Source organism: Lycorma delicatula, chromosome 3 (genome assembly GCF_047948215.1).
Source record: "Lycorma delicatula isolate Av1 chromosome 3, ASM4794821v1, whole genome shotgun sequence".
Taxonomy (NCBI): domain Eukaryota; kingdom Metazoa; phylum Arthropoda; class Insecta; order Hemiptera; family Fulgoridae; genus Lycorma; species Lycorma delicatula.
This window is the reverse complement of record NC_134457.1, coordinates 104307000-104332152: the sequence shown is the minus strand read 5'-3', so window position 1 is coordinate 104332152 and position 25153 is coordinate 104307000.

Here is a 25153-nt window from a genome sequence, read left to right as displayed (position 1 = left end):
AAAATTGGCTATAATTATTACTAAATATTATTTCTAATAATTAGAAGCGCATTCTTTGAGAGTAGTGATATTAATTATGAACCGTTATGTAGCAGTGTATATCTGAATTAACGATTAAGGCAATAGGAAACCAATTCATTCCTCACTATTCTTAGTAAGCCTACCATAGGATGCTTAGTATTTTTTTGATGGGTATGCCATGGGTATTTTTTGTGAGGGACCTTGTCTTTTGTCAGGATTTGTACGGCTATTATTGTAATCCCAATTAAATACACATATTCTTTTTTAAACTATTTTATTTTATTATACGTTTGAGTATAGTTGGTGTGAAGAAACATAATAAAGTTATAAAATTAATATTCATGACTGGTAGCATCCAATACCCAGTAAAACACACGTAGTGTCGATTTTGAGGATAATATCTGGAAAATGGATTTTCATTTCTCCTGAAGTGAACATAGCAATTGAGTTTGTTTGGCTTTAGTTTTTGTTGATTACCTTGAACGATTTCATTTTTAGACTTTTTTTCTGAGCGGTGATTTAGTGAATCCAGAAAACAAAGAGCTTAATTTTAAGGTTTCGATTCCATTGAACTTAGTGTAGATTATTAGGGAATCTATAAACCATACATCACAAAATTTTGCATTTACTCATCAGTGTTTTAAACCAATCTCCCTAATTTTAAATAATTACCGCTAATACCTTTATATTACTTTATATAAACGCTTGATATCTGTACTTCTTCTACTCATGGTGTTACATGAAGGTATAGATATCTCTACAAATATATAGCAGCCGGAGACAGTAAAGGAAAACTTTGCCATATTACTAATTTAATTTTTAATAAATTCCAAAATTTAATTAATTCAAAGTGAAATCGTAATCTGTCAGATCGATGCGAGTTATAGTTACAGAAATACTACATAATTATACAAATAAGGAAAAGTATAAAAAGGTTAGCTGTCTGGAATTCTTCAAATTCATATAAGATACTATTATGAATAATAGTTCAAAATCTGAATAATCGGTTCATTAATTTCACTATCTATAATCAGAAAACTAACAATTTTTAAATCGAACTTTCAAATACTTATGTACTTTAATTTAGTCAATTTATAATATGATTAATTAATTATATAAATATAATTTACGTAAATTTATTTGTATATACTTAAACCTCTTTCACATCTCCTAATGTCGGTGTTACAAAATATTTTTTTATATATTTTAACGAATTGACATTTACTTAGGTACTGCAGGTTATTTTCCGACATTACGTTTCATGTTGATCATGAAATGTACTTGAGCATTTTCATATCTAAAGAGTATTGCGGAATTAGATTTAATACACTGACAAAATGAATATTTTCTGCCGATTTTTTTTATTTTGTTTTATCACAATGTATTCATTCAATACATATTTTACAAAATTTATTTGTCTAATGGATTTTATTAAGTTACATGCTAGTTCGTAGGAATATAATATGAAATATTTCCACCGTACGAAAAATGCCTAGTCTTATCGGGATATGAACCCTAAACCTGCAGGTGAAAAAGTAATACGGTAAAATTTCGGTCTACACAGAGTATGAGCACCATTAAAATTAAAAAAAGAGAGAAGCGATGTCCATTATATTGATAAGTTTCGAGAGGCTTACAGCGAATATCATCTTTTTCCTCATTTAAAGAGAGTTCTTATTAAGTTTTTCATTATCTTAGAGTGCTGATAGAAACTGTCAACAACATTTTAGGAAAAATTTAATTCGTTTTACCTAAGAATTTATATAGTCTACAAAAACGCTTTTGATATTAGCGGTTTTATATTGATTATGAAAAAATAAAAACACAAAACAGTATAAAGTGAAAACAGTAATCGATCACAAAATAGAGAAAAAACTCAAATAATTAATGAAAGTAGTTACCGTAAATTATTAAATCAACTTCTTAAATACAATTAAGGGTAAGTAAACAATTCGATATTTGAAACCAGAATAGATATTTCATTCCGACCAAAATCGTCTTTTTCAAACTATCAGCGCGTCGGCGCCGAACTCTGACGCCACTGTGAGCGTTCTCGTTTAAAATCATAGGAAATCTCTCGCGTCGATGGGCACCGACTGACGGAGTCTGACTTTCTGCTTCAACATACGCGTATTTCTACAGGCACTTTCTCTTTAACTTTCAGCCATCTTTATCATTCTCATAAAGTTATGTTGTTATCGCATGGTCAGGGATGATTGGAGATTGAAGCACTATGAGCGAACTGGGAACAATTTAACGTTTATACATGTTACTTACTACCTCTCACCAACTAGGCTATCTAGTAAACAAAATTTTTAATTAAAGCTTATTATTGATATTATATATAAATAGCGCGCTCACGTACGCACACAACCCTATAACGAACAAATATTAAAAATAGTTACAATGATTATTTTAAACATACAACTTCACCGCGCGCGCGAGTGTGCGTAATAATAATAAACTCCCTAGAAATCTAACCCTACGTCATAACATAACATAAATATTACTAATATTATTAATTTTAAGTGACATAAAACGTTCATGTCTCACACGGTAGATCGGGCAGAAGGAACATTACAATTCTTGCACCCAATATTTTGGTCAACAGGGCTTTAGTGTAAAGGTGCTTATCTCCAGTGTAGAGGTTTAGCCTGTCACTTCGTGACTAAACCTGTAACTGGAGTTAAGTTTTCAAAAACAAAAAGTCAAGCTTCGGACTTATTGGCCACCAGAAATGTAGCCAATGAGACTAGACGACAATCGCCTAATGAAGTTATTGGTATAAACGGGACTTTGAACAGATTTACTCAATAAGATAACCCAGACTCGGATAACGTCTAAACGCATCAGTATCGAAAGCTTTGGTAGAGTGAATTCTACCGACATTCGGTACAGGCCGTAGTAGGAAACGGCAGAAGTGGACACTTGGTATAAGCAAGTTTATTTACCGTTCCTACCTTTAAATCACAAAAATTAAGACTGATCTCGTAGTTACTACAGTTGTGAACTTTATCTCCTCATGACAGAAAAATTGTCGGAATTAGCTACCAAAACTATTCAAAACATTCTTCATCAATGAAGAACCATTTTCGTCAATAACCGCTTCCATCTGAGGTTATTGATGAAATCAAAAATGAGTTAGTAATGAACTAATGATAATAGAACACTGTGAGGGCTCTGAACGGACTAGTGAAGAGCCTCCAATAAACCAAAATAAATTCATAGACTTAGTAAAGAATATCTTTGAAAAATACTACCTTCATTACTTCGGCAATGACCTGGAAACTAGGTATATTCTTCATAGATTGAATGAAACCCGAAACACTAAAAACATACCGATATGTATCAAGGTGAACGATATAATGAAAGGTACATTAAAGGAGAACTACTTTAATGCGTATCAACAGCTTTGATAGCGATCAAAGCTTTCGAAGCGATCAACAGCTTTGTCTATCTAGGTGCATCAACAGGTTGGTGTTCGTACATATGCACGAACAACAACCAGGTAGCAGTACGAAAAGAATGCTAGGCAGAAAACAATACAACAGAAACTTGCATCACAAAATAGAATAGAAAATAAGATAAGTAAACTAAGGAAACAATTTGATCAGCTTACTCAAAAAATGATGGAAACACAAGCGCTGCTCTTGAGAGAAAAGTAGCACGAAAACTAGGACCATACAACAAAATGAACATAGAGGTACTGTATGACCTGAAACAAAAACTATTTGTATACACTTACAGGTTCGCAGTTACAAAGAAAGTTATCAAAGACGTCAAGCCAAGGTATTTCGAACGAACCAGAAATGGTTTTACAGAAATCTAGGCACTACGCCTTCCGCTGAAGCACCAGTCGTGGTACTACAGTTTTGGAGTAATATACGGTCTTTCCCTCAGAAACTATCACTTCAAATCTGCAAGGACCGAGGAGGAGAGAAAACGATGAGTGAATATAAGATTATGCATAAAAAACATACGACAGTGGGTAAGACAGACAGCCAAAAGGAATGTGGAATAGACAGATTTCAGAACTTCTAGAACAAAAATTAACACTTTGACTTCTAGTGTAAGTGGCTGAAAGAAGGCAACATATTTACTGAGATAGAGGGATTCATGACAGCGATCCATGACTTTGCTGCCTAGTTACCTAGAAATACAAGTTGTACATCCTCAAAGACCCGGATGTAAACTCAGACCTCTGCAGGTTTTGCAACTAAGGTCAAAAGAATAAACATTTAACACATCTTCAGGGGTTGTTCAATGTTACCTACCTCCTGTTGAGTACCTACAACGATACTACAATGTTGCCAAGGTGATATTTCTTAAATAAACTTCAAAATTTTAGTTATTCTGAAAATATTACAACTTGTTGAATTTTTTGGTTGAAACTGAACATGAAATTTAAATCATACACGTACAAAAATTGTAAAAAATACTGTAATAAAATTCTACACTAAATTACTGAAAGCAATATGACAATAAAATTTTTTCGCGATCAACTTTTTTCCATTCTCTTAATTTCTGTATCCTCAATCATGTCGCCAAATATAGGTACAATATAAGGAATTTTTTGAAACGGATCATTCATAATAAAATGTTAAAGTAACTGAAACATTTAATTCATAGAACTGTTAAATACCAATAAAATAATATTTACGCATTTTGTACAAAATATCTTCTCTTCAAATTTCATTTACATATGAATTGTGTGAAAAGGGGTTAAAACACTTTCTTATTTAAAATAAAATTTTATAAAGCTGGAATTTACATAAGGGAACCGGGTCTACATTTCTCAAATTGAAATTAGAAAAGTTTCCATTGTATTAAACTTCTAAACAGACTAGTCAAGTTAGGCTATGTTTAAATTATAGTAAGGAAATGATCTCTTGGGAAAAAGGGAAGAAATGATAAAAGTTTTTCTCTTTTAAAAATTAATTCGAATGATAGAATGTTTAACATAAGTAATAACAAGGGTTGGAAACTAGTTCTGAACAAATTCTGATCATTCCTATTTCCAAAATGTGATTTAATATATGAAAATTGACTAAAAATCTGAATTCCTCTAAATTACGATGTTTTTAGTGTATTAGAAAAGTTATAAAAAAATTCATCTAAAAATTTTTCGTTAAATATATATTCTTTACTTTGGAAAAGTTTTTTTTTAAATCTGTGAAAATTTGACAAATTTTTGTGTGGCATTATTATGTAGCTATACTAACTATGGTTTATTGTTCTGCAAACGTAGTTAGTAATATCAAAAAGGACTTTCTTACTGCAATAAAAAAAAGTTACACTGATTAATGTAGCGTATAAGAAGAAACTGTTGTATACATTTCTATACATCCTCTGTCTCATAGACATCATGGAGGAGATTTCCGTGTTTCCTCCGTTTGCAGACTTAAAAATTATAGATTACTGAAATACACACAAACATTACATATTCAATGATCACATTTTATTTATATTTGAATAATGGTGATGTAAATTTTATTTGTTTGAGTATATTTTTAATTAGTTAAACTTTACTCGTAATGAAAGTTATCATTATGTGTCCATGAAACTGTGCGACACCGTGCATTTAACACCTAGAAACACCAGACCTCCGATATAAATATAAATACGTATATATATATATATATATATATACTGCAATTGCAAATTGCTTACTTTTCAAGTTCTTTCAACAGAATATCGATTTATAAGTGTTTGTAAAGTCATTATTTTGTACATCTTACATTTCAATATTACTTAATTCCGACTGTTCTTAACTTATTCCCTGCTTTACTGTTGAATTATTTATTCTTGGTTTCCTGCTAGACAAGGACATTTTTATAATGAGTTGATTCATTACAGAAAAGAAGGTACATTAATTTATTGTTCAGGTTATAAAAGAGAGTAAACTACCGCAATCTACCCTGTTGGTTAAATCGTCCGTTTTCCATTATCAACCCTTTTTCTATATTCATGATCTCATATTTTTCTTAACATCGTTATTGTATATATCACTGCTCACATATCTGAAGTTTTTACTAGATACATCAGAACCTCTTAATATCTCTAGAAAAATGGATTTATGCTATCTGTTTCATTCTTTCTCATCGCTTTAAAAGCGCCTGAAAAATACGGAATATTTCACTTAGAATTTCTTTCTTTTAAACTAAAGACGTTCTTCACGCTCTCCTCTTGGTGGTCAGAGCAAAGGTGGCCTTTAAAGAAGTGAACAATTTGCATACACACAAAACAACAGTATATAATGCTCAATAAAGAAGCAATGGCAAATCAGTTTTACATCTTGACCCCCGTACGGGAAGTCACCCGTCTTGTAATGATCCCGATCACCACACAACCTCCTCCGTTTCTAGCACTGATGTGTTTTTACCATATGTCGTCCTTTATTTAGGTCTTCTAAACCTGATAACACATCACAGACATCAGTTTGGTCTCTGTCAGGATGCTGCCGATGGAAATGCCTCGGCAGAAATTTTAATCAGTTGTATTTACACAAATTATTATCGCCTTTGTATGGCTTCCCCCACCTTACCATGATCAACTACCATAACTTACAACCATTAACTATCAAATTAACCGATTCACGGAAACGCAATCCCTGCGCCTACCTCTAACACCGAAGGTTTCACACAAAACCCTCCCAGATTTAACTTCAATTAGACTATGCATTTAGATTATTACTTGATCGAGTCTTTTAAACACCAAAGAAATTCTCATACGAACAAAACAAATGTTGATGGCTACAACAATAACTTTTCCCTACAATTCAATTTACTCAAGGATATCTTGATTTATTCAATAATCAAGAAAAACATTCACAAATTTAATAAGCTTCTCATGAAAACATACCCTATCTCTCTCTGCTCTAGTCCGCTTTCGGGAGCGAGGTCAATGCCTTTATCCTCCTACACCACAGCTCCGTCACATAGTTCTCCACACATCTATTCTCATCCTAACACTGAATATATCAGCTAAGTAAGCCTTGATGTCAAAATGCCTATCTTAGCAAAGTAAATGGGTGGTTAGAGGCCCGTCTGAATGGCCTGTAACCACCCGGACTACTACTCTATACATCCATAACAGCATCAGATATCCTCAGCCATCCTCCGCAGGATTAAACATTTCAGGAAGCCAGTAAATATGTTTCATTACTTTTTGGTTTTCCAATTAACTTGCAGATCAAAACCAGAATTGATCTTCTCAAGCTCTATAACAACTTTGGTATGCTCAGCTTTGTACGTGGAGCAGACATATTCATACATGACATATACACACTGACATATTATGCACACATATTCTCTGACATATACATGACGCATACACTGACATATACAGACATGGCGCACATCATCAGTGGCCAAACACTCCGGACACAAGTTTGAATTAACCAAACCAAATCTAGGCAACGTCTCTCGTAAAGCTACATGTCAAGAAAAAGAACTGTGTAATATGCCGACTGGGGAACTCCACCTAATAATCTGCGTATTTCTCGCATCAGGGAAAGTACCATGCGTATCGAACGATTTAATCCACCTGACCCGCCATAAACGGAAACCTCGCTCCTTTATTTCTTTTATACATCCAAATGTACGTTGCGTAACTTCTTAACATCATAACGTATTTAGCGCTCAGTCGCAAGGATATTAATGGGCTTACTACCAAAAATAACAAGGGCCGCGTCTTCGGATACAGTCCTATAGGAACCAAATACAGATAACAATAGGAGACGTTGGGCTTTCAACAAAATATACTAAAACATTTGTACCTCATTCGGCAAACCCAGACAGGTGCAGCATACAGCATTATAACTTCGAATTCACCCTTATGTAGAACATGCATGGTTCTGAAATTAAGCTCCCCATCGGGGTGAACTGTCCGAACACTGAAGAAATCATTACGAACCTTTTTGGCAGTATATAATGCTTCTTGTATCGAAGATTCTCATCGAGGATATCATCTAGATACTTCTGCCGTTGGACATACCTAACTCGATTACCTGTCAACGATATATGAGGTCGTCGTGTAACAGCCAGTCTGATCTTGGGCAACATTATCGTTTTTCCTCTGGTTTAAATACCATCTTCTGTTGCAAACTCCACAACTAGAATGTCTTGAAAGTCTGAGCTGCCTTGAATCTGATCTCATTCCTCGTATGACCAGCAAAAGCCCATCATCCGCAGTCTCAATGACGCGGCAGCCACTGGGTAACCTCGACCGCATCACAGAATCAAATTCAAGAACCCAGAGCTGGAGTTCTAAAACACTATGATGTGGACAGAGAATAAACATTTTTGTTTAATTTGTAATTTTTACATTAAATAATGTACAATTTTTAATAAATTAGGATAATAAAACTGGTTTTTGGCTTTATTTTATGAGATTTTTTGAATATTTTCGTAAAATATAAAAATATAATACGAGTAACTTCCTTAGTCACAAAAGTTGAAGTTGAATGTTATGTTTATGTTGACAGATATCCAAACTTTTTCATAATCTAAAAAAGGAAATACTGTTTACTTATTCAACTATAAATTGAAATTATATTATGGTTTTTTCATTCAAACAAACTTTATTTATTTAGAAGCATTAAAGAAAGCAATCTGAGAATCGCATTTTCAGAAAGTTTCCAAATTTAAAACGTTATTTCCAAATTTAAAACGTTATATAGCTGCGTTTTATTGTAAATGAGTCGTGATGTAATTGTAAAAATATGTTCCGATATATTCATTTTTTTTTAACTTTCTAACGAAAATAAACTGAAAACAAACGAAATTTTGAACATCATAAGGACAAAATTTCACAAAACTCCACGGTTGAGTTAGATATTTCTGATGTAACTGCTTCTTTTAATGATTAAGATAGTATTTTATAGTCTATGAAATTAAAAACTCGCTCACGATTTCTAGAGATAAAAAAAAAAATTTAATCTTATTACTTAATAAGAACGTGATCAAATAATTATTTTTGACTTTGAAAGGCAAGATAAGAAATGTTATAAAGGGAAATTATCGTAAAATATTAAACAATTTCTACCTTGTGACTCGTAATAAATTGAATCACTCAATATTCTTTCAGTTTTTTGTGTCTTCTGAAAAACAATTCTGCCGTGTAAGGAGCAATTTCTCGGTAATCAATTTTCTGATCTTAAAAAATGTTTATACAATTTTTACCTAAGGTCTTACACATACTAAGAATACGTTGTAAAAGAAAAATTATTTTAATCAATTATTTTATTTGAAGGAAAAATTTTGAAATCCCAGTTTATTTAACATTATTTCTCAGTAAAATATTTCAAGGATTTTATTGTTTGTAAAAATATGTATTTTGTCTCCTTAATATTTCTCTGTTAACCACCACACTCTCAAGTAAGATTAATTTTTACGCAACTGCTCTATACAAAGTAAAATAATTTCATCATTCTCTACACATTTTACTTTCTTTTTATCCTTGTTTATAACGCGTAGTTGATTTGAAAACGTTTTATGAAACATGTTACTGTAATAACTCACAAATAATATTATTGACACGAGAATGTAAATTATTATCAGTAAAATGCCAGTTTGATCACTTCAGAGTTAAAATAAGTTCTTATGAGCTGAAAATAGAAATGTCTTATTTTTCTTTTTTTTTGTCTTCAGTCATTTGATTGGTTTGATGCAACTCTCCAAGATTCCCTATCTAGTGCTAGTTGTTTCATTTCAGTATACCCTGTACATCCTACATCCCCAACAAATTTGTTTTACATACTCCAAACGTGGTCTGCCTACTCAATTTTTCCCTTCCGCCCGTCCTTCCAATATTAAAGCGACTATTCCAGGATGCCTTAGTATGTGGCCTATAAGTCTATCTCTTCTTTTAACTATATTTTTCCAAATGCTACTTTCTTCATCTATTTGCCGCAATACCTCTTCATTTTCACTTTATCCACCCATCTGATGTTTAACATTCTCCTATAGCACCACATTTCAAAAGCTTCTAACCTTTTCTTCTCAGATACTCCGATTGTCCAAGTTTCACTTCCATATAAAGCGACACTCCAAACATACACTTTCAAAAATCTTTTCCTGACATTTAAATTAATTTTTAAATTAATCTCCTGCTTCGTCCATCTTTAGTAATTTTACTTCCCAAATAACAAAATTCTTCTACCTCCATAATCTTTTCTCCTTCTATTTTCACATTCAGTGGTCCATCTTTGTTATTTCTACTACATTTCATTACTTTTGTTTTGTTCTTGTTTATTTCCATGTGATAGTTCTTGCGTAGGACTTCATCTATGCCGTTCATTGTTTCTTCTAAATCCTTTTTACTCTCGGCTAGAATTACTATATCATCAGCAAAACGTAGCATCTTTATCTTTACACCTTGTACTGTTACTCCGAATCTAAATTGTTCTTTAACATCATTAACTGCTAGTTCCATGTAAAGATTAAAAAGTAACGGAGATAGGGAAAAAGGAACATCCTTTTCGGACTCCCTTTATTATTACGGCTTCTTTCTTATGTTCTTCAATTGTTACTGTTGCTGTTTGGTTCCTGTACATGTTAGCAATTGTTCTTCTATCTCTGTATTTGAACCCTAATTTTTTTAAAATGCTATCTATTTGTTATTGCTGTCTACGTTATCAATGCTTTTCTAGGTATATAAAAGCCAAGTATGTTGGTTTGTTTTTCTTTAATCTTCCTTCTACTATTAATCTGAGGCCTAAAATTGCTTCCCTTGTCCCTATACTTTTCCTGAAACCAAATTGGTCTTCTCCTAACACTTCTTCCACTCTCCTCTCAATTCTTCTGTATAAAATTCTAGTTAAGATTTTTGATGCATGACTAGTTAAACTAATTGTTCTGTATTCTTCACATTTATTTGCCCCTGCTTTCTTTGGTATCATGACTATAACACTTTTTTTGAAGTCTGACGGAAATTCCCCTTTTTCATAAATATTACACACCAGTTTGTATAATCTATCAATCGCTTCCTCACCTGCACTGCGCAGTCATTCTACAGGTATTCCGTCTATTCCAGGAGCCTTTCTGCCATTTAAATCTTTTAATGCTCTCTTAAATTCAGATCTCAGTATTGTTTTTCCCATTTCATCCTCCTCAACTTCCTAGTCTTTCTCTATAACACCATTTTCTAATTCATTTCCTCCGTATAACTCTTCAATATATTCCACCCATCTATCGACTTTACCTTTCGTAATATATATTGGTGTACCATCTTTGTTTAACACATTATTAGATTTTAATTTATGTACCCCAAAATTTTCCTTAACTTTCCTGTATGCTCCGTCTATTTTACCAATGTTCATTTCTTTTTCTACTTCTGAACACTTTTCTTTAATCCACTCTTCTTTCCCCAGTTTGCACTTCCTGTTTATATCATTTCTTAATTGCCGATAGTTCCTTTTACTTTCTTCATCACTAGCATTCTTATATTTTCTACGTTCATCCATCAGCTGCAATATATCGTCTGAAACCCAAGGTTTTCTACCAGTTCTCTTTATTCCGCCTAAGTTTGCTTCTGCTGATTTAAGAATTTCCTTTTTAACAATCTCCAATTTTTCTTCTACATTTTCTACCTTATCTTTTTTACTCAGACCTCTTGTGATGTCCTCCTCAAAAATCTTCTTTACCTCCTGTTCCTCAAGCTTCTCTAAATTCCACCGATTCATCTGATACCTTTTCTTCAGGTTTTTAAACCCCAATCTACATTTCATTATCACCAAATTATGGTCGCTATCAATGTCTGCTCCAGGGTAAGTTTTGCAGTCAACGAGTTGATTTCTAAATCTTTGCTTAACCATGATATAATCTATCTGATACCTTGCAATATCGTCTGGCTTTTTCCAAGTGTATATTCTTCTATTATGATTATTAAATTGGGTGTTGGCAATTACTAAATTATACTTCGTGCAAAACTATATAAGTGGTCCCCTCTTTCATTACTTCTGCCCAGCCCGTATTCACCCACTATATTTCCTTCCTTGCCTTTTCCAATGCTTGCATTCCAATCTCCAACTATTATTAAATTTTCATCTCCTTTTACGTGTTTAATTGCTTCATCAACCTCTTCGTATACACACTCTCCCTCATCATCATCATGGGCGCTCGTAGGCATACACGTTAACAATCGTTGTCGGTTTAGGTTTTAATTTTATCCTTATTACAATGATTCTATCGCTATGCGTCTTGAAATACTCCACTCTCCTCCCTATCTTCTTGTTCATCACGAAACCTACTCCTGCCTGCCCATTAGTTGACGCTGAGTTAATTACTCTAAAATCACCTGACCAAAAGTCGCCTTCCTCTTCCCACTGAACCTCACTAATTCCTACTATATCCATATTTGTCCTACCCATTTCCCTTTTTAAATTTTCTAGCCTACCAACCTTTTTTAAGCTTCTAACATTCCACGCTCCGACTCGTAGAATGTTATTTTTTAATTTTCTTGTGACCCCTTCCTTAGTAGTCCCCACCCGGAGATCCGAACGGGGGACTATTTTACCTCCGGAATATTTTACCAAGGAAGGCGCCTCCATTATTGCTATGTGAAAATGCAGAGAGCCACATTTTCTTGGAAAAAAAGCAGCTGTAGTTTTCCACTGCTTTCAGCTGCGCAGTACTCAGAGGACTGAGTGATGTTGATATGGGCGTTTAAGTCATTTTGACTCACGCCCCTAACAACTACTGAAAGAGCTGCTGTCCTCTTTCAGGAATAGAAATGTCTATTTACATAATATTAACAAATAAATTAATGAGGTATTAAATAGGATTGCTGTCTATAAAGTGATGTATTGTAATTCCCAGGTGAAAAATTATGGAGAACATGAAATGTTCGCAGCAATAAAATAAGTAAATTATTGTTCAGTTTAGTAAATAAGTAACATTTTTATATTTCTTACATTACATAATACAATGATGAATGTTTTCCAGTAATTATTGCATCTGAACCAAAATATCTCATATCTTGTTCTCCTTCCATAAAAATGTTAAGATTGATATGTATTATATAACTAATTAATCTGTTCTCGATTAATGAAAGTATTACACGTTTTTCTCTTTAGGATTGTTATTACGAGTAAAAATAAAAATCTGATGTGGATATCACATGACTTCCTTGTACGTCTATTAAATTACATATACACATTTTTTGCTGCACTTCATTAAACTTATTTCATTTGGAAGTGAGATACGAACTTCGAATTTTTTAATAAAGTGGATAGTTACACAATTTCATTGTGGTGGTACAATTTCATTTGTGCTGATACGCACAAAAAAATGTGATCCTTGTCGTGTACAAGCATCACATTTTTGGTGGTGTCCGTATCAGCATTTTATATTAGTTTATATATTAATTTTGTTTTCCGCTGCTCAAGTAGTTATGTGGTGTAAGTCAGAACGTGTAGGATCCGTAACCATGCACACATCGGTTCGAATCCGACTTCAAATACATATAATTTTTTAAAATTTAAATATGTTGATTTATTAATAATTATTACCCTCTGAAAAAAAAAATTAATTAAAATGAAAAGTACAGAAAATTATATATTTTTAATAACTTGGATTTTTTTTTATTGTTATTGTTGAATTATTATTATTTATTTTAAAACGTTTAACGAGAGATTAATAACTATTAATAAATCAATATATTTAAATTAATTTTTTTTAAAAATATATGTACATGAAGTCAGATTTGAACCGATGTGCCTTCCCCTTGTAAGGTTTAAATATTTCATTAATTAAAGTTTTATTTGGCTACAATTCTGGAACCAATGAAAATAACTACCACTTTTGATATATCGTTGAAAATCTCTAAATAATGTCTTATTACTGCAGTTCAGAAGGAGCCCAAAATCAAAATGTTTTGGATTTTGGGCTTTTGCAGTGTTTTGCAAAGCTTTGTCGACTGGACTAAATGTCTAGTCTATTGTAATCAAAAAAGGGGGGCACAACTAGATGTTACAGCAGTTCTAAATCCAAAATTTCAACATTCTGCTGCTAATAGTTTTTGAGTTATGCAATTTACATATGTACATAGGTACGTATGTATATCGGATACATGAACATACAGACGTCACGCCAAAACTAGTCAAACTGGATTCAGGGGTAGTGAAAATGGATATTTCCATTGAAATATGAAAATCGAAATTTTTCGCGATCACAATACTTCCTTTACTTCATACAAGGAAGTAAAAAAAAAAAAAAAAACAGTATACAAATCAAGAAATTATATTTTTCTCTACCAGTTTATACATACATTGAAATTGAAATTACGCCAACAAAGAAATAAGAAATGCTGTTCTTAAATTAACGAAATGCTAAAAATTGTATTTCAGAGATACGCATTTAAAAAGAATTTTCATTTATTAGGAAAAAAATACCAAATAATATTAACTGATTCGCTATTACATTAAAACCACAAAAAGATTGTACGTTATGTACAAACAAAATCAGTGGATTAGCCATATCCCATTTGTAATTTTTAACATGTTCATGTTTTTTTTTTTTTTTTTTTTTATATAACTAAACAGCTTACTTACTTTCATTTATTTATTTATTACTTTTTATATTAAAAATCTGTTACTAAACCATGTTTCCACTTTTTTATGTTTATTCCAGATGTGTTTTAATTCTTCTTTTTTTTTGCATTTGTACTAAAAACAACTCCTACACTTATGATAAAAAAAAAAACTTTTATTTTAGCTCCACCTAATGAGGCATTAAAATCTCGCATAGAAAAATTCACAACATAAACGAACAGTTTCCTTCATTATACATTTTTAAATAAAAATTACTCTTGAAGGCTAAAACGACGCACACGGAAGTTGGATTCCCTTTTCTCTTGTGGATAATCCACAGAAACAATTAAAAACTAACTTGAAGTACAGACATGAATTAAAGATAACAGTGAACAAAAAATTAATTTCCCGTTGGAGCCTAGTTAGGGGAAATATTCTAAACGAAACCACTACAACCAACTAACTAGTAATTTGCAATTCTTATCCAGCGAGGAAATTATGTTAAACGCACAAAATTTAAAAATAAAGATACAAAATAATGATAAAATATACACATTAAAATATTAATTTGATAATAATTTCTCATTACACCTTTTATTTCAAAAGTAATACGCTATGTTTTCTCTTTTTATTAAAGTCTTTTTCATCAAATATTTTGTGATTTATTTATTTATTATTAATTTCTTTTTATCATATTAACTAATTTTAACGAAAGCATGTACTAAAAAATACTGCAATTAAGTTTTATGGTGTTTAAAATTCTTTATAAAATAAGTGACAATATAAATTTAGTATAAATCTAGTATTAAATCTAGTCTTTAGTAAAAAAACTACTAACTGTAAATTACGTTATCATAATATCGTGCATTGTAATATTTTAGAAAATTAATTTTTAGAGAAGTAGAAGGGAAGGGTAAACATGTCTTTCTCGATCAATAAATAATTATTGAATTAGAATAAATAAATCTCGATGAATAATTAATACTGATCGAGAAAGACATGTTTAAGCCTAGGTTATTAACAAGCAAGTTCTACTTAATATAAACAGGTAACATCAATATTAACGACAAAATAAAGTTTACTATTACTTAACCATGTATTCTATGAGAACTAAATAATTTAGGGGGCAGAAATTAAAACGCCAAAAGTTTTACTACGTTTACATTTTGGTTGAAGAGTGCTAATAGTAACTCTTAATTTAAAAAAAATAATACATATTATTGATAAACTCTCCGTCTACTCCAGGAGACGGAAGTAGACGGAATACCTGTAGAATTACTGCGCAGTGCAGGTGAGGAAGCGATTGATAGATTATACAAACTGGTGTGTAATATTTATGAAAAAGGGGAATTTCCGTCAGACTTCAAAAAAAGTGTTATAGTATTGATACCAAAGAAAGCAGGGTCAGATAAATGTGAAGAATACAGAACAATTAGTTTAACTAGTCATGCATCAAAAATCATAAATAGAATTCTATACAGAAGAATTGAGACGAGAGTGGAGGAAGTGTTAGGAGAAAACCAATTTGGTTTCCGGAAAAGTATGGGGACAAGGGAAGCAATTTTAGGCCTCAGATTAATAGTAGAAGGAAGATTAAAGAAAAACAAACCAACATACTTGGCGTTTATAGACCTAGAAAAGGCATTCGATAACGTAGACTGGAATAAAATGTTCAGCATTTTAAAAAAATTAGGGTTCAAATACAGATATAGAAGAACAATTGCTAACATGTACAGGAAACAAACAGCAACAGTAACAATTGAAGAACATAAGAAAGAAGCCGTAATAAGAAAGGGAGTCCGACAAGGATGTTCCCTATCTCCGTTATTTTTTAATCTTTACATGGAACTAGCAGTAAATGATGTTAAAGAACAATTTAGATTCGGAGTAACAGTACAAGGTGAAAAGATAAAGATGCTACAATTTGCTGATGATATAGTAATTCTAGCCGTGAGTAAAAAGGATTTAGAAGAAACAATGAACGGCATAGATGAAGTCCTACGCAAGAACTATCGCATGAAAATAAACAAGAACAAAACAAAAGTAATGAAATGTAGTAGAAATAACAAAGATGGACCACTGAATGTGAAAATAGGAGGAGAAAAGATTACGGAGGTAGAAGAATTTTGTTATTTGGGAAGTAGAATTACTAAAGATGGACGAAGCAGGAGGGATATAAAATGCCGAATAGCACAAGCTAAACGAGCCTTCAGTAAGAAATATAATTTGTTTACATCAAAAATTAATTTAAACGTCAGGAAAAGATTTTTGAAAGTGTATGTTTGGAGTGTCGCTTTATATGGAAGTGAAACTTGGACAATCGGAGTATCTGAGAAGAAAAGATTGGAAGCTTTTGAAATGTGGTGCTATAGGAGAATGTTAAAAATCAGATGGGTGGATAAAGTGACAAATGAAACGGTATTGCGGCAAATAGATGAAGAAAGAAGCATTTGGAAAAATATAGTTAAAAGAAGAGACAGACTTATATACCACATACTAAGGCATGCTGGAATAGTCGCTTTAATATTGGAAGGACAGGAAGAAGGGAAAAATTGTGTAGGCAGGCCACGTTTGGAATATGTAAAGCAAATTGTTAGGGATGTAGGATGTGGAGGGTATACTGAAATGAAACGACTAGCACTAGATAGGGAATCTTGGAGAACTGCATCAAACCAGTCAAATGACTGAAGACAAAAAAAAAATTGATAAACTACAATAATGCACTTCTGAACTATTCCATAGAGTGCAAAACTATCATAAAAAAAAAACAAAGGAAATAACTTTGCGCTATTTCTTAAATAAAGCATACAATTTTCGAATATTATGCCCATACTTCGTAGATTTTATAAATTTTTATGGAGTAGAAATTTATCAGCTCTATACACTTTTATGTTCTTAGTAGATGTTACTGTTACATGATTAAAATAAAATAAAATATTAAGGTACCTGTGTACTTATAAATCGTAACCAGTATAAATAAGGCTTTTAATATGATAAGGACTTTTGACAGAATTAAGAAAGTAGCATACTTTCGCATACTTAAAACGTCTAATTAATTCATTTTTTGTCCTGTTTAACCGAAAAAGGTAATTTTTTATTCTAAATGAATAAAACGACCTCCAAAAGACGCCGCCAATGATTTGCCTCTGTGTAATAAGTACAAAAAACCTCCCGATGGGTGATAAAATCTTTGAAAATAATCCAAAAAAAACTGTGTTAATGCTCCGCAGATTGTGCTATACGGTACAAGAGATGTACTGAACTTTTACGAGCTGCTTGAAACGGCTGTGACCAAGAGTGCCTGTTGCATAAGAGTAATTAGTGCCAAGCAACTACGAATTGTGTTGAAAGATATTGATGCTTACAAAAAAATTATTGATTAGGTATGCGCGCAAGGATTAATTGGACACACATTCACGAGATAAAGGATGTTCTGAATAGTACTGAATAATTTGGACTACTCAATCTCGACGGAGATCATCAAGCAGGAAATTAAATGTAACCGAAACAAGGTAGGAAGTATAATTAATGCACGCCACGGAATGATGAATTAACCATTGTCAACGTTCTTTATCAATTTGGAATCGAATGAAAACAACAAAGACATATTTAGCAACAAATATGTTGCCAAATATGGGGTTAGATTCGAAACACAAAGAAAACCACCCGGTTTTATCCAGTTCATGAAATGCCAGCAGTATTGACACAAGAAAGATAATTGCATGTGTCCTTATCGCTGTGTTAAGCGACAGAGGCCATAGAACTGCAGATTATCTTAGGAGAAAAATACCCCAGCCAAGAGTGCGCTCTGCCAATCCGTCCACCCAGCTAACTTGGATGCAGAGTGTGTAAAGAAGACTTGGTTTCTCTCCAAGTCTTCTTTGACTAACCAAGTATCTTTGACTACTTTGTCTAGTAAGTTGTACTCAGCAATTTTGATACCAATATGAACATATGGCGTCCAACTACGGTAGACGACAAGCAAGACAAATCTTGGAATCATACAGCGGTTTTAGAACACTAATTTGCAAGGTGTACAGCTGAGCCGCGTGATTAGCTAAAAACAGTGAAATCAACAAATATTTGAATCTACGGTACTCAAGAAAGAAATACATAGTTTCAGGTTGAAAGATAAACTTTGGCTTAATTACTACGTTAACCACTTAGCGGTAAACCTTCTGGACAACAGTGAAGATGTTAGAAGACTTAAGCGACTACGTCTTCTGGACCTAAGTAATTCTATAGTGTGTAGGGAGTAATTAAACTCCCTTCCACTCTGTTTCTGTTTTCACGTTAAGGTTTTGCTTTTTGTTTTATTTTCGCTTTTCTATGCATTTCATCAATCTGCCATTTTGTGATTATGTTATTGCTATTTCTTTTCTATTATACTTCTATGTTGGAAGTTTCTACCCTTAGAACTTCATAGCAGTACTATGTAATCTTTGAGGAGTCTCAGTGGGGTTCCCTTTTTAATATGAAGGTACATGATAAAATTTACTTATAGTTCAAACAAAAATATGTAACTGATTGTAAATAAAAATTCGAAAAAAAATTCTTATGGTTCTGGTAAACTGGAACTGATTGTAAAATAAATACTGCAGCAAAAAATTAAAAAGATTTTAAAAAATCATAAAAGAGGTGATCATCTGAATTCAAAAGAATTTCTGGCTTTTATAAAAAATATTTAAATGTGATATATAATGTTTAGGTACTCATAATAGTTTAGGAAACCCAAATTCTGTAGTAATATAATAAATTTAGAGTAATGACTTTCAGACTTATCAGTTCTTCCGATATCATTTGCCAAAAAAAAGCTAATAATTAGTAAAAATATTAGTTTTGGCTGATGTATCCTTATATTTTCTCATTATTTAATGAAGTAATATCAATAAATTATAATACTTCTGTTAAGTCTTGTTCTAGAAAAGATTTAAAATTCTTATTGAATATGAAGAAGAGAATTTAATTTTTAATATTTTTTAAACTGACTACGTGTTTAACACTACAGTAAATAAATTATCAAAGTTTAAAAATATTTTAAAAGAGACAGTTATGTATAAAAAAAGTTATGTGAAAATATAGTTATTCTGTGCAGATTATTTATCTAAAAACAAGATATTAACATATTGTGTAATTCCTCTTAACTGGTTCGTACCTAAGAAACTAGGAAAAATATTAAGCGAAATAGTACTGTAAAGGGCCAATATATATTTAAAAAAAAAATCAATAACTGTTTTCACTTCCATACTACCAAGCCAAAACCGACAAAAATAACTCATTTATGATAAAAATAAATAAATTTGTTGGGTCGAACTAATAGTTTATACTATTTTAAAGTGGTTTAGTGATTCCGTCTTTCACTCAGAGTTTTCTGTATTAGAATCCCAATCAGCTTCGGGATTTTCTTAAGTTAAAATATTTATTTCGTCATAAGAAATGTCTGTAAATGAACATTAACCCATTTGTCCCAAATATAAATAAATAAATAATTCGTATGGAATACAACGTTACGCAATCACATGAACTGCACAAAATAACAGGTAGATTTTATCGGTAGTGTACAGAATCAAATTTGACATTTGGAGTAATACAATACACATTAATCATGAAAAATAAAATAATTACAAAACATAAATAATTTTTAGTAGTACTGTCAGCTTCTCCACTTCACGTGTAAGATTAGATTATATCTGAATTGCCATTATACACCGACTATTAAAACGATGTTGTGCAAGGACCTGTATCACAGTAAATAAGATTAAAATGGTGATGATAATGATACTACTGAGTTTATTTAAAGTTTTTCCTGGTATAGAATTACAATAGAAATACACAATATTAATAGGTTCCGGAGTTTGAATGTACAACAGGAAGAAAAAGTAGAACATGCATTATTTAATTAATACTGAATTATAGGCAAATGTTTATAAGTGATCATTTAGAAACGTTATCGTTCTGTATAAGAAAGGTACCTGAAAAACTGCAAAACCATAGAAAAATATATTACTTATTTTAATAAATAAAATAGTTGTAAGTGCAGTAGTGGTATTTACATTAAAAAAATTATATTTCTATTTCTTTGTTTAATATATTAAAAATAACTTTTCATTGAACTTTAGTGACGTACCGTACTTCATTTTGTAAATCACCATACCAATAGAAATTCTTTAAGCTTCCCGTATTGAAAAGAAAGAGTTTGATACGTTTTCCTCGGTAACTTATTTAAGTCATGTTGTTTGAATGGCAATACGATTAAACTCTATAAAGTTTCCTGAATTCGACTCTCAACCGAACAAAAGGTTGAAGGAGAATTTACTTCTTAGAAAGCTTTTTTATTCTGGTAACAGAAACATTTTCTAACTATCTCGTTATTTATATTTTTACATTTTTCTCTTCTCAGTTGACCCGCATGTAAATCTAGATATTATAAAAATTGTTTTGACATAGTTTATGGTTTATTAAGTAATGATTTTATTTCTCTCATTTATTATTATTTCTTATTATTAATAAAACTTTTCAAAAAAATAGCTCAAGTTATACTTTTAAACACACAATAACTTTAATACTTTTAATGTTAAAGTATGTAAAAAAAAAAATCAAACAGAAAATTTCAAATTTTAATTTTATCCAAACTAAAACATATTTTTATCAAGACAAAAAAAGAAAAACGGGAAACTGAATCGAATGTATTTAAATAAAGACACAGAAGAAATCTAAAAGACACGTAACAAAATGGAAATTTTTGGAGAAAACAATTTGACTGTAACCATCCCCAAGTTAGATTACCATGACGAATAGAATAGATTTGTTTTCTGAAACCTAAGAGGGCTAAGGATAAACGATTATTTCCGCTCAATCGCTTTTTGAATCGTTTTTATTGAATAGGTCTATCTCCTTTAAATAATTCCCATCGCCTAAAACAGTAAAAAAGAAAAAAATGTAGATAAACCTGTCCTGATTATATGACAAATTGGGAAATAGCTGGCCAAAAATATATTGATGAAAATACGCTGGTAAAACTTATTAGAAAAAAAACCTTTATTCATCAAATGTGTTATGAGATTCAGTTAATTTCTTTGACGAATTTTTCAATTAATTTTTGTTCTGCTTTATTTTATCAATCTAATATTTGCTATCCTATACCAATTGTCATTTAGTACTTTTAAAATAAAGTCATTTTTAATGAAAATTTAATCCATTAAAGTGCTACTTGTACTAAAATAACTAACTCGCTCTAAATTCCTTATTAAATCTTTAAACAATTTTTTTCTGAATATTCTATTTTGTAGTTTTATAAAACCTTCATACCACCTTTAGTTTTATTTTAATAGTTTCTTTTTTTATAAAATTCTTTTGTACACCTTTCATAAATCTTTATTTTAATAATTTCAGGTTTATTTTCAATGTTTTGCAATTATAAAGCAATGCACCCAATTAAATATATTTTTAAGAATTTCTAATTTTAAAATGTTTGTTTAATGACGTAAAGTTTCTTTCTATTCTACTACAGCTACAGATCGCCTTGCTTTTCCTAGTGTTTTATTTGTTTCACTTATTTTATACATCTTTTATAGTTGACTGCTTATAAAAAAAATCAACCAGTATATATTTTATTATATTACAGTAGCATCCATTATAAAATAATAGATTACTAAGTATTTCCAAATGAATAATTTTCGACGAACAATATTTCAGAGAACTAGTAGGTAATCTAAATTTCTAGGGAAACATAAAAGGAAATAGTGGATAAACTACAAAAAGGAGAGACAAATTAAGGAAAAGAAGGAATTAATTTTTGGAAGAAAAGTAAGTTAGGACTATGGACGCATGATCTTTGGTTAGATCACAAAAAAAAAATTATTTGTTCTTTGTTATTCTACGAGTATATCATTCATTTTATTATATTCGTTTTTCTATTATGTAATTAAAATATTTTTGTAATTAAAATTAAAATAATTTTCAAACAGAGTACAATATAATCATCAAATCGAACATCTATTATCTGTTTTTTATAATTTTGGTGCAAAAAATACAAATAAATTTTCTAACATTAGAACTTTGTAGCTTTAAACATAAACTGCGATTTGATATTGTGAGAAACTATGTAAAAGGTCATTAAAAAAAATAAAACAAAACATAAAGGTCATTAATAAAACGAAACAGGAGTTGGTAAAGCGTAACAGAGTATTTCAGCTTTCCTTGTAAAAATTTTATTAAATCGTCCGTAAGATTTCTGTTGGTGATATCTTTTAAGATTGCCTTTAGGCTGTATTTTACTCTCTAAGCTCATAACAGTATGAGCCGCATAAAATAACTATAAAATTTACAATATAGCTTACATAAATTCACTAGAGTGTGGTTTGCACACACCATCAATGAACATTTTCTGAGGGTGAATAACAATAATGTTATTGTTACACAAACTGAGTATGAATACTTACTCAACTGAGGTTGAATACTTACTTGTGTAAGTATTCAACCCTCTTAACTGAAAGAAAAAAAAAATGGACAAAACTACCAAAATAATTTCAACGCACAGTTACTTAAAATTGTAGAAATACAAACGTTCTAAATTATTTTACGCTCTGAATAATTATAATCAATTAATGAATAACACTTAATCCTGAACAGCACTACCCTTAAACGCAAACAGGAAGAACAGCTTATATTAAATTTAAAAATTTCAGACATTTAAGAAATATACTAATTAATCCTGATATTTAAAGTTACCGATAGTTTAAAATCAAACCTAAATATCAAAGAGTTTCCAATATGATATAAAAAGAAAGGAGTTACACAGTTTAAAAACGGTAAATCATGTCTTTGTAGAACTACTTCTATTATATTATATAAACATATGTAAATTGGAAAGATATATTATAAGATACATTTAATGTTAAACTTTATTGGTATTTTCATCACATTATTATTAAAAAAAATAAATGCATCTAAAATAAAGTATTATAATTATTATGGTTATGTTAGTATAATTATAAAACAATTATGCTCTTTTACCAAGTACAGATATTTTGAATAGATGAAGGTATAGAAAAATCATGTACCGTTATAGAATTTTAATTTTATTAAATGAAAATATTATAAATGTATGACATTATATGTGGGAATATACACTCTTTAAATAATTATTGTAAACTTAGTATATTAAACTTTGTATCTCTAAATTTAGTTATGAACGCAATTAATAAAATAGAATAGAGTTTTATTATTAAAGAGTAACAAATGAAATACAGTGACTGGTTTATTTTGTTTGGATGATATTAAAGAAGTTTCATATAATACAGGCACTGGCTGGTGAGTATTTATTTTTCTGAAATTCTACTAGAATGTGGGAGTAGTTTGGTTTTTGAAATTTTTATTAATAAGCAAGTGCCGAAATATTTTCTTCGGTAGTAGTAACTATACGTAAGGTGCAAGTTATTAAACAATAAATGATAATGTACTTATTTGTTAATTTAAGAGAAGTATCAAGTGAATCAGTAAAAAAGGACACATGGTGTTGAAAGACAGTTTGATTTTTTATAAAAAATTTACAATAATAAATTAAAAAGCCATAAAAAACATAAGCATTGACTTCATTGAGCGTGCATTGTGTAACTTCAGTTACAGCGACATTTATTCATTGACTTTTATATTTAGCATAATTGATAAATTTCATTTTTAACTGATTTAAACCAGAACATCCTAAAAAATATATACAGTAATGGCCATCTTTACTAACGAGCATGCCCAGTAATGATACCGTAGTGACGATATCATTACCGTATCATTAACGGTCATTATACCAGAAATGATAAAATAACGGATAATATAAAATCCCTGTAATTATTTTTAAAAAGTACTTATGTAACACATCGTTTTATGTTTTTTACTCGTACGTTTTATTTTTATGTAAATTAAACTTTTACAGATATATTTACCACAAACCCTTTCAAAGACCAAACAATTCATGAGTAAATTGAACTGAATCCATTCATAGAGTAATAAAATATAGTACAATTAAATTTATTTTATTATTAATTAATAACATCTTCTTCGCGTTATCGTTCGTAATGTAGCAAGAACCTTGACAATGACAGAGCCCGATTATTTGGATCAAGACTATAAAAGGCTTGTTTATCAAATAATTTATACCATTAAAAATTTACGTAAAAATAAAGAATTCAAATTTAACTAATAATAATATAATTCGTTGCTTTCAATAAATTGGGCGATAGAATACCTTGTAACGTCATTGTAAACGAATTTAATAAATTTTATTATCTATTTTTTTAGTCCACTTATTTTTTGTTTTAGATTTGAAATATCCATTAGAGAAATAATAATCTATTTCTATATTGAGAACTAGGGCTGCACATAATGGAAAAATCCGCCAAATGCATAAAGGTGAATGTTTATTCTTAAAACAATTCTAACCATTGTTACTTTTCAAGTAGTTGTTAAAATAAATCTATAGCGTTTACAGAAAAAAAGGATTGATCTTACGGACAATATGGGTGCAAGATATAACGTTCAATTACGCATGCGTGAAAATAGCGAATGTCATGGAAGAAGGGATCATTGTCAGATATGTATATCAGAGTG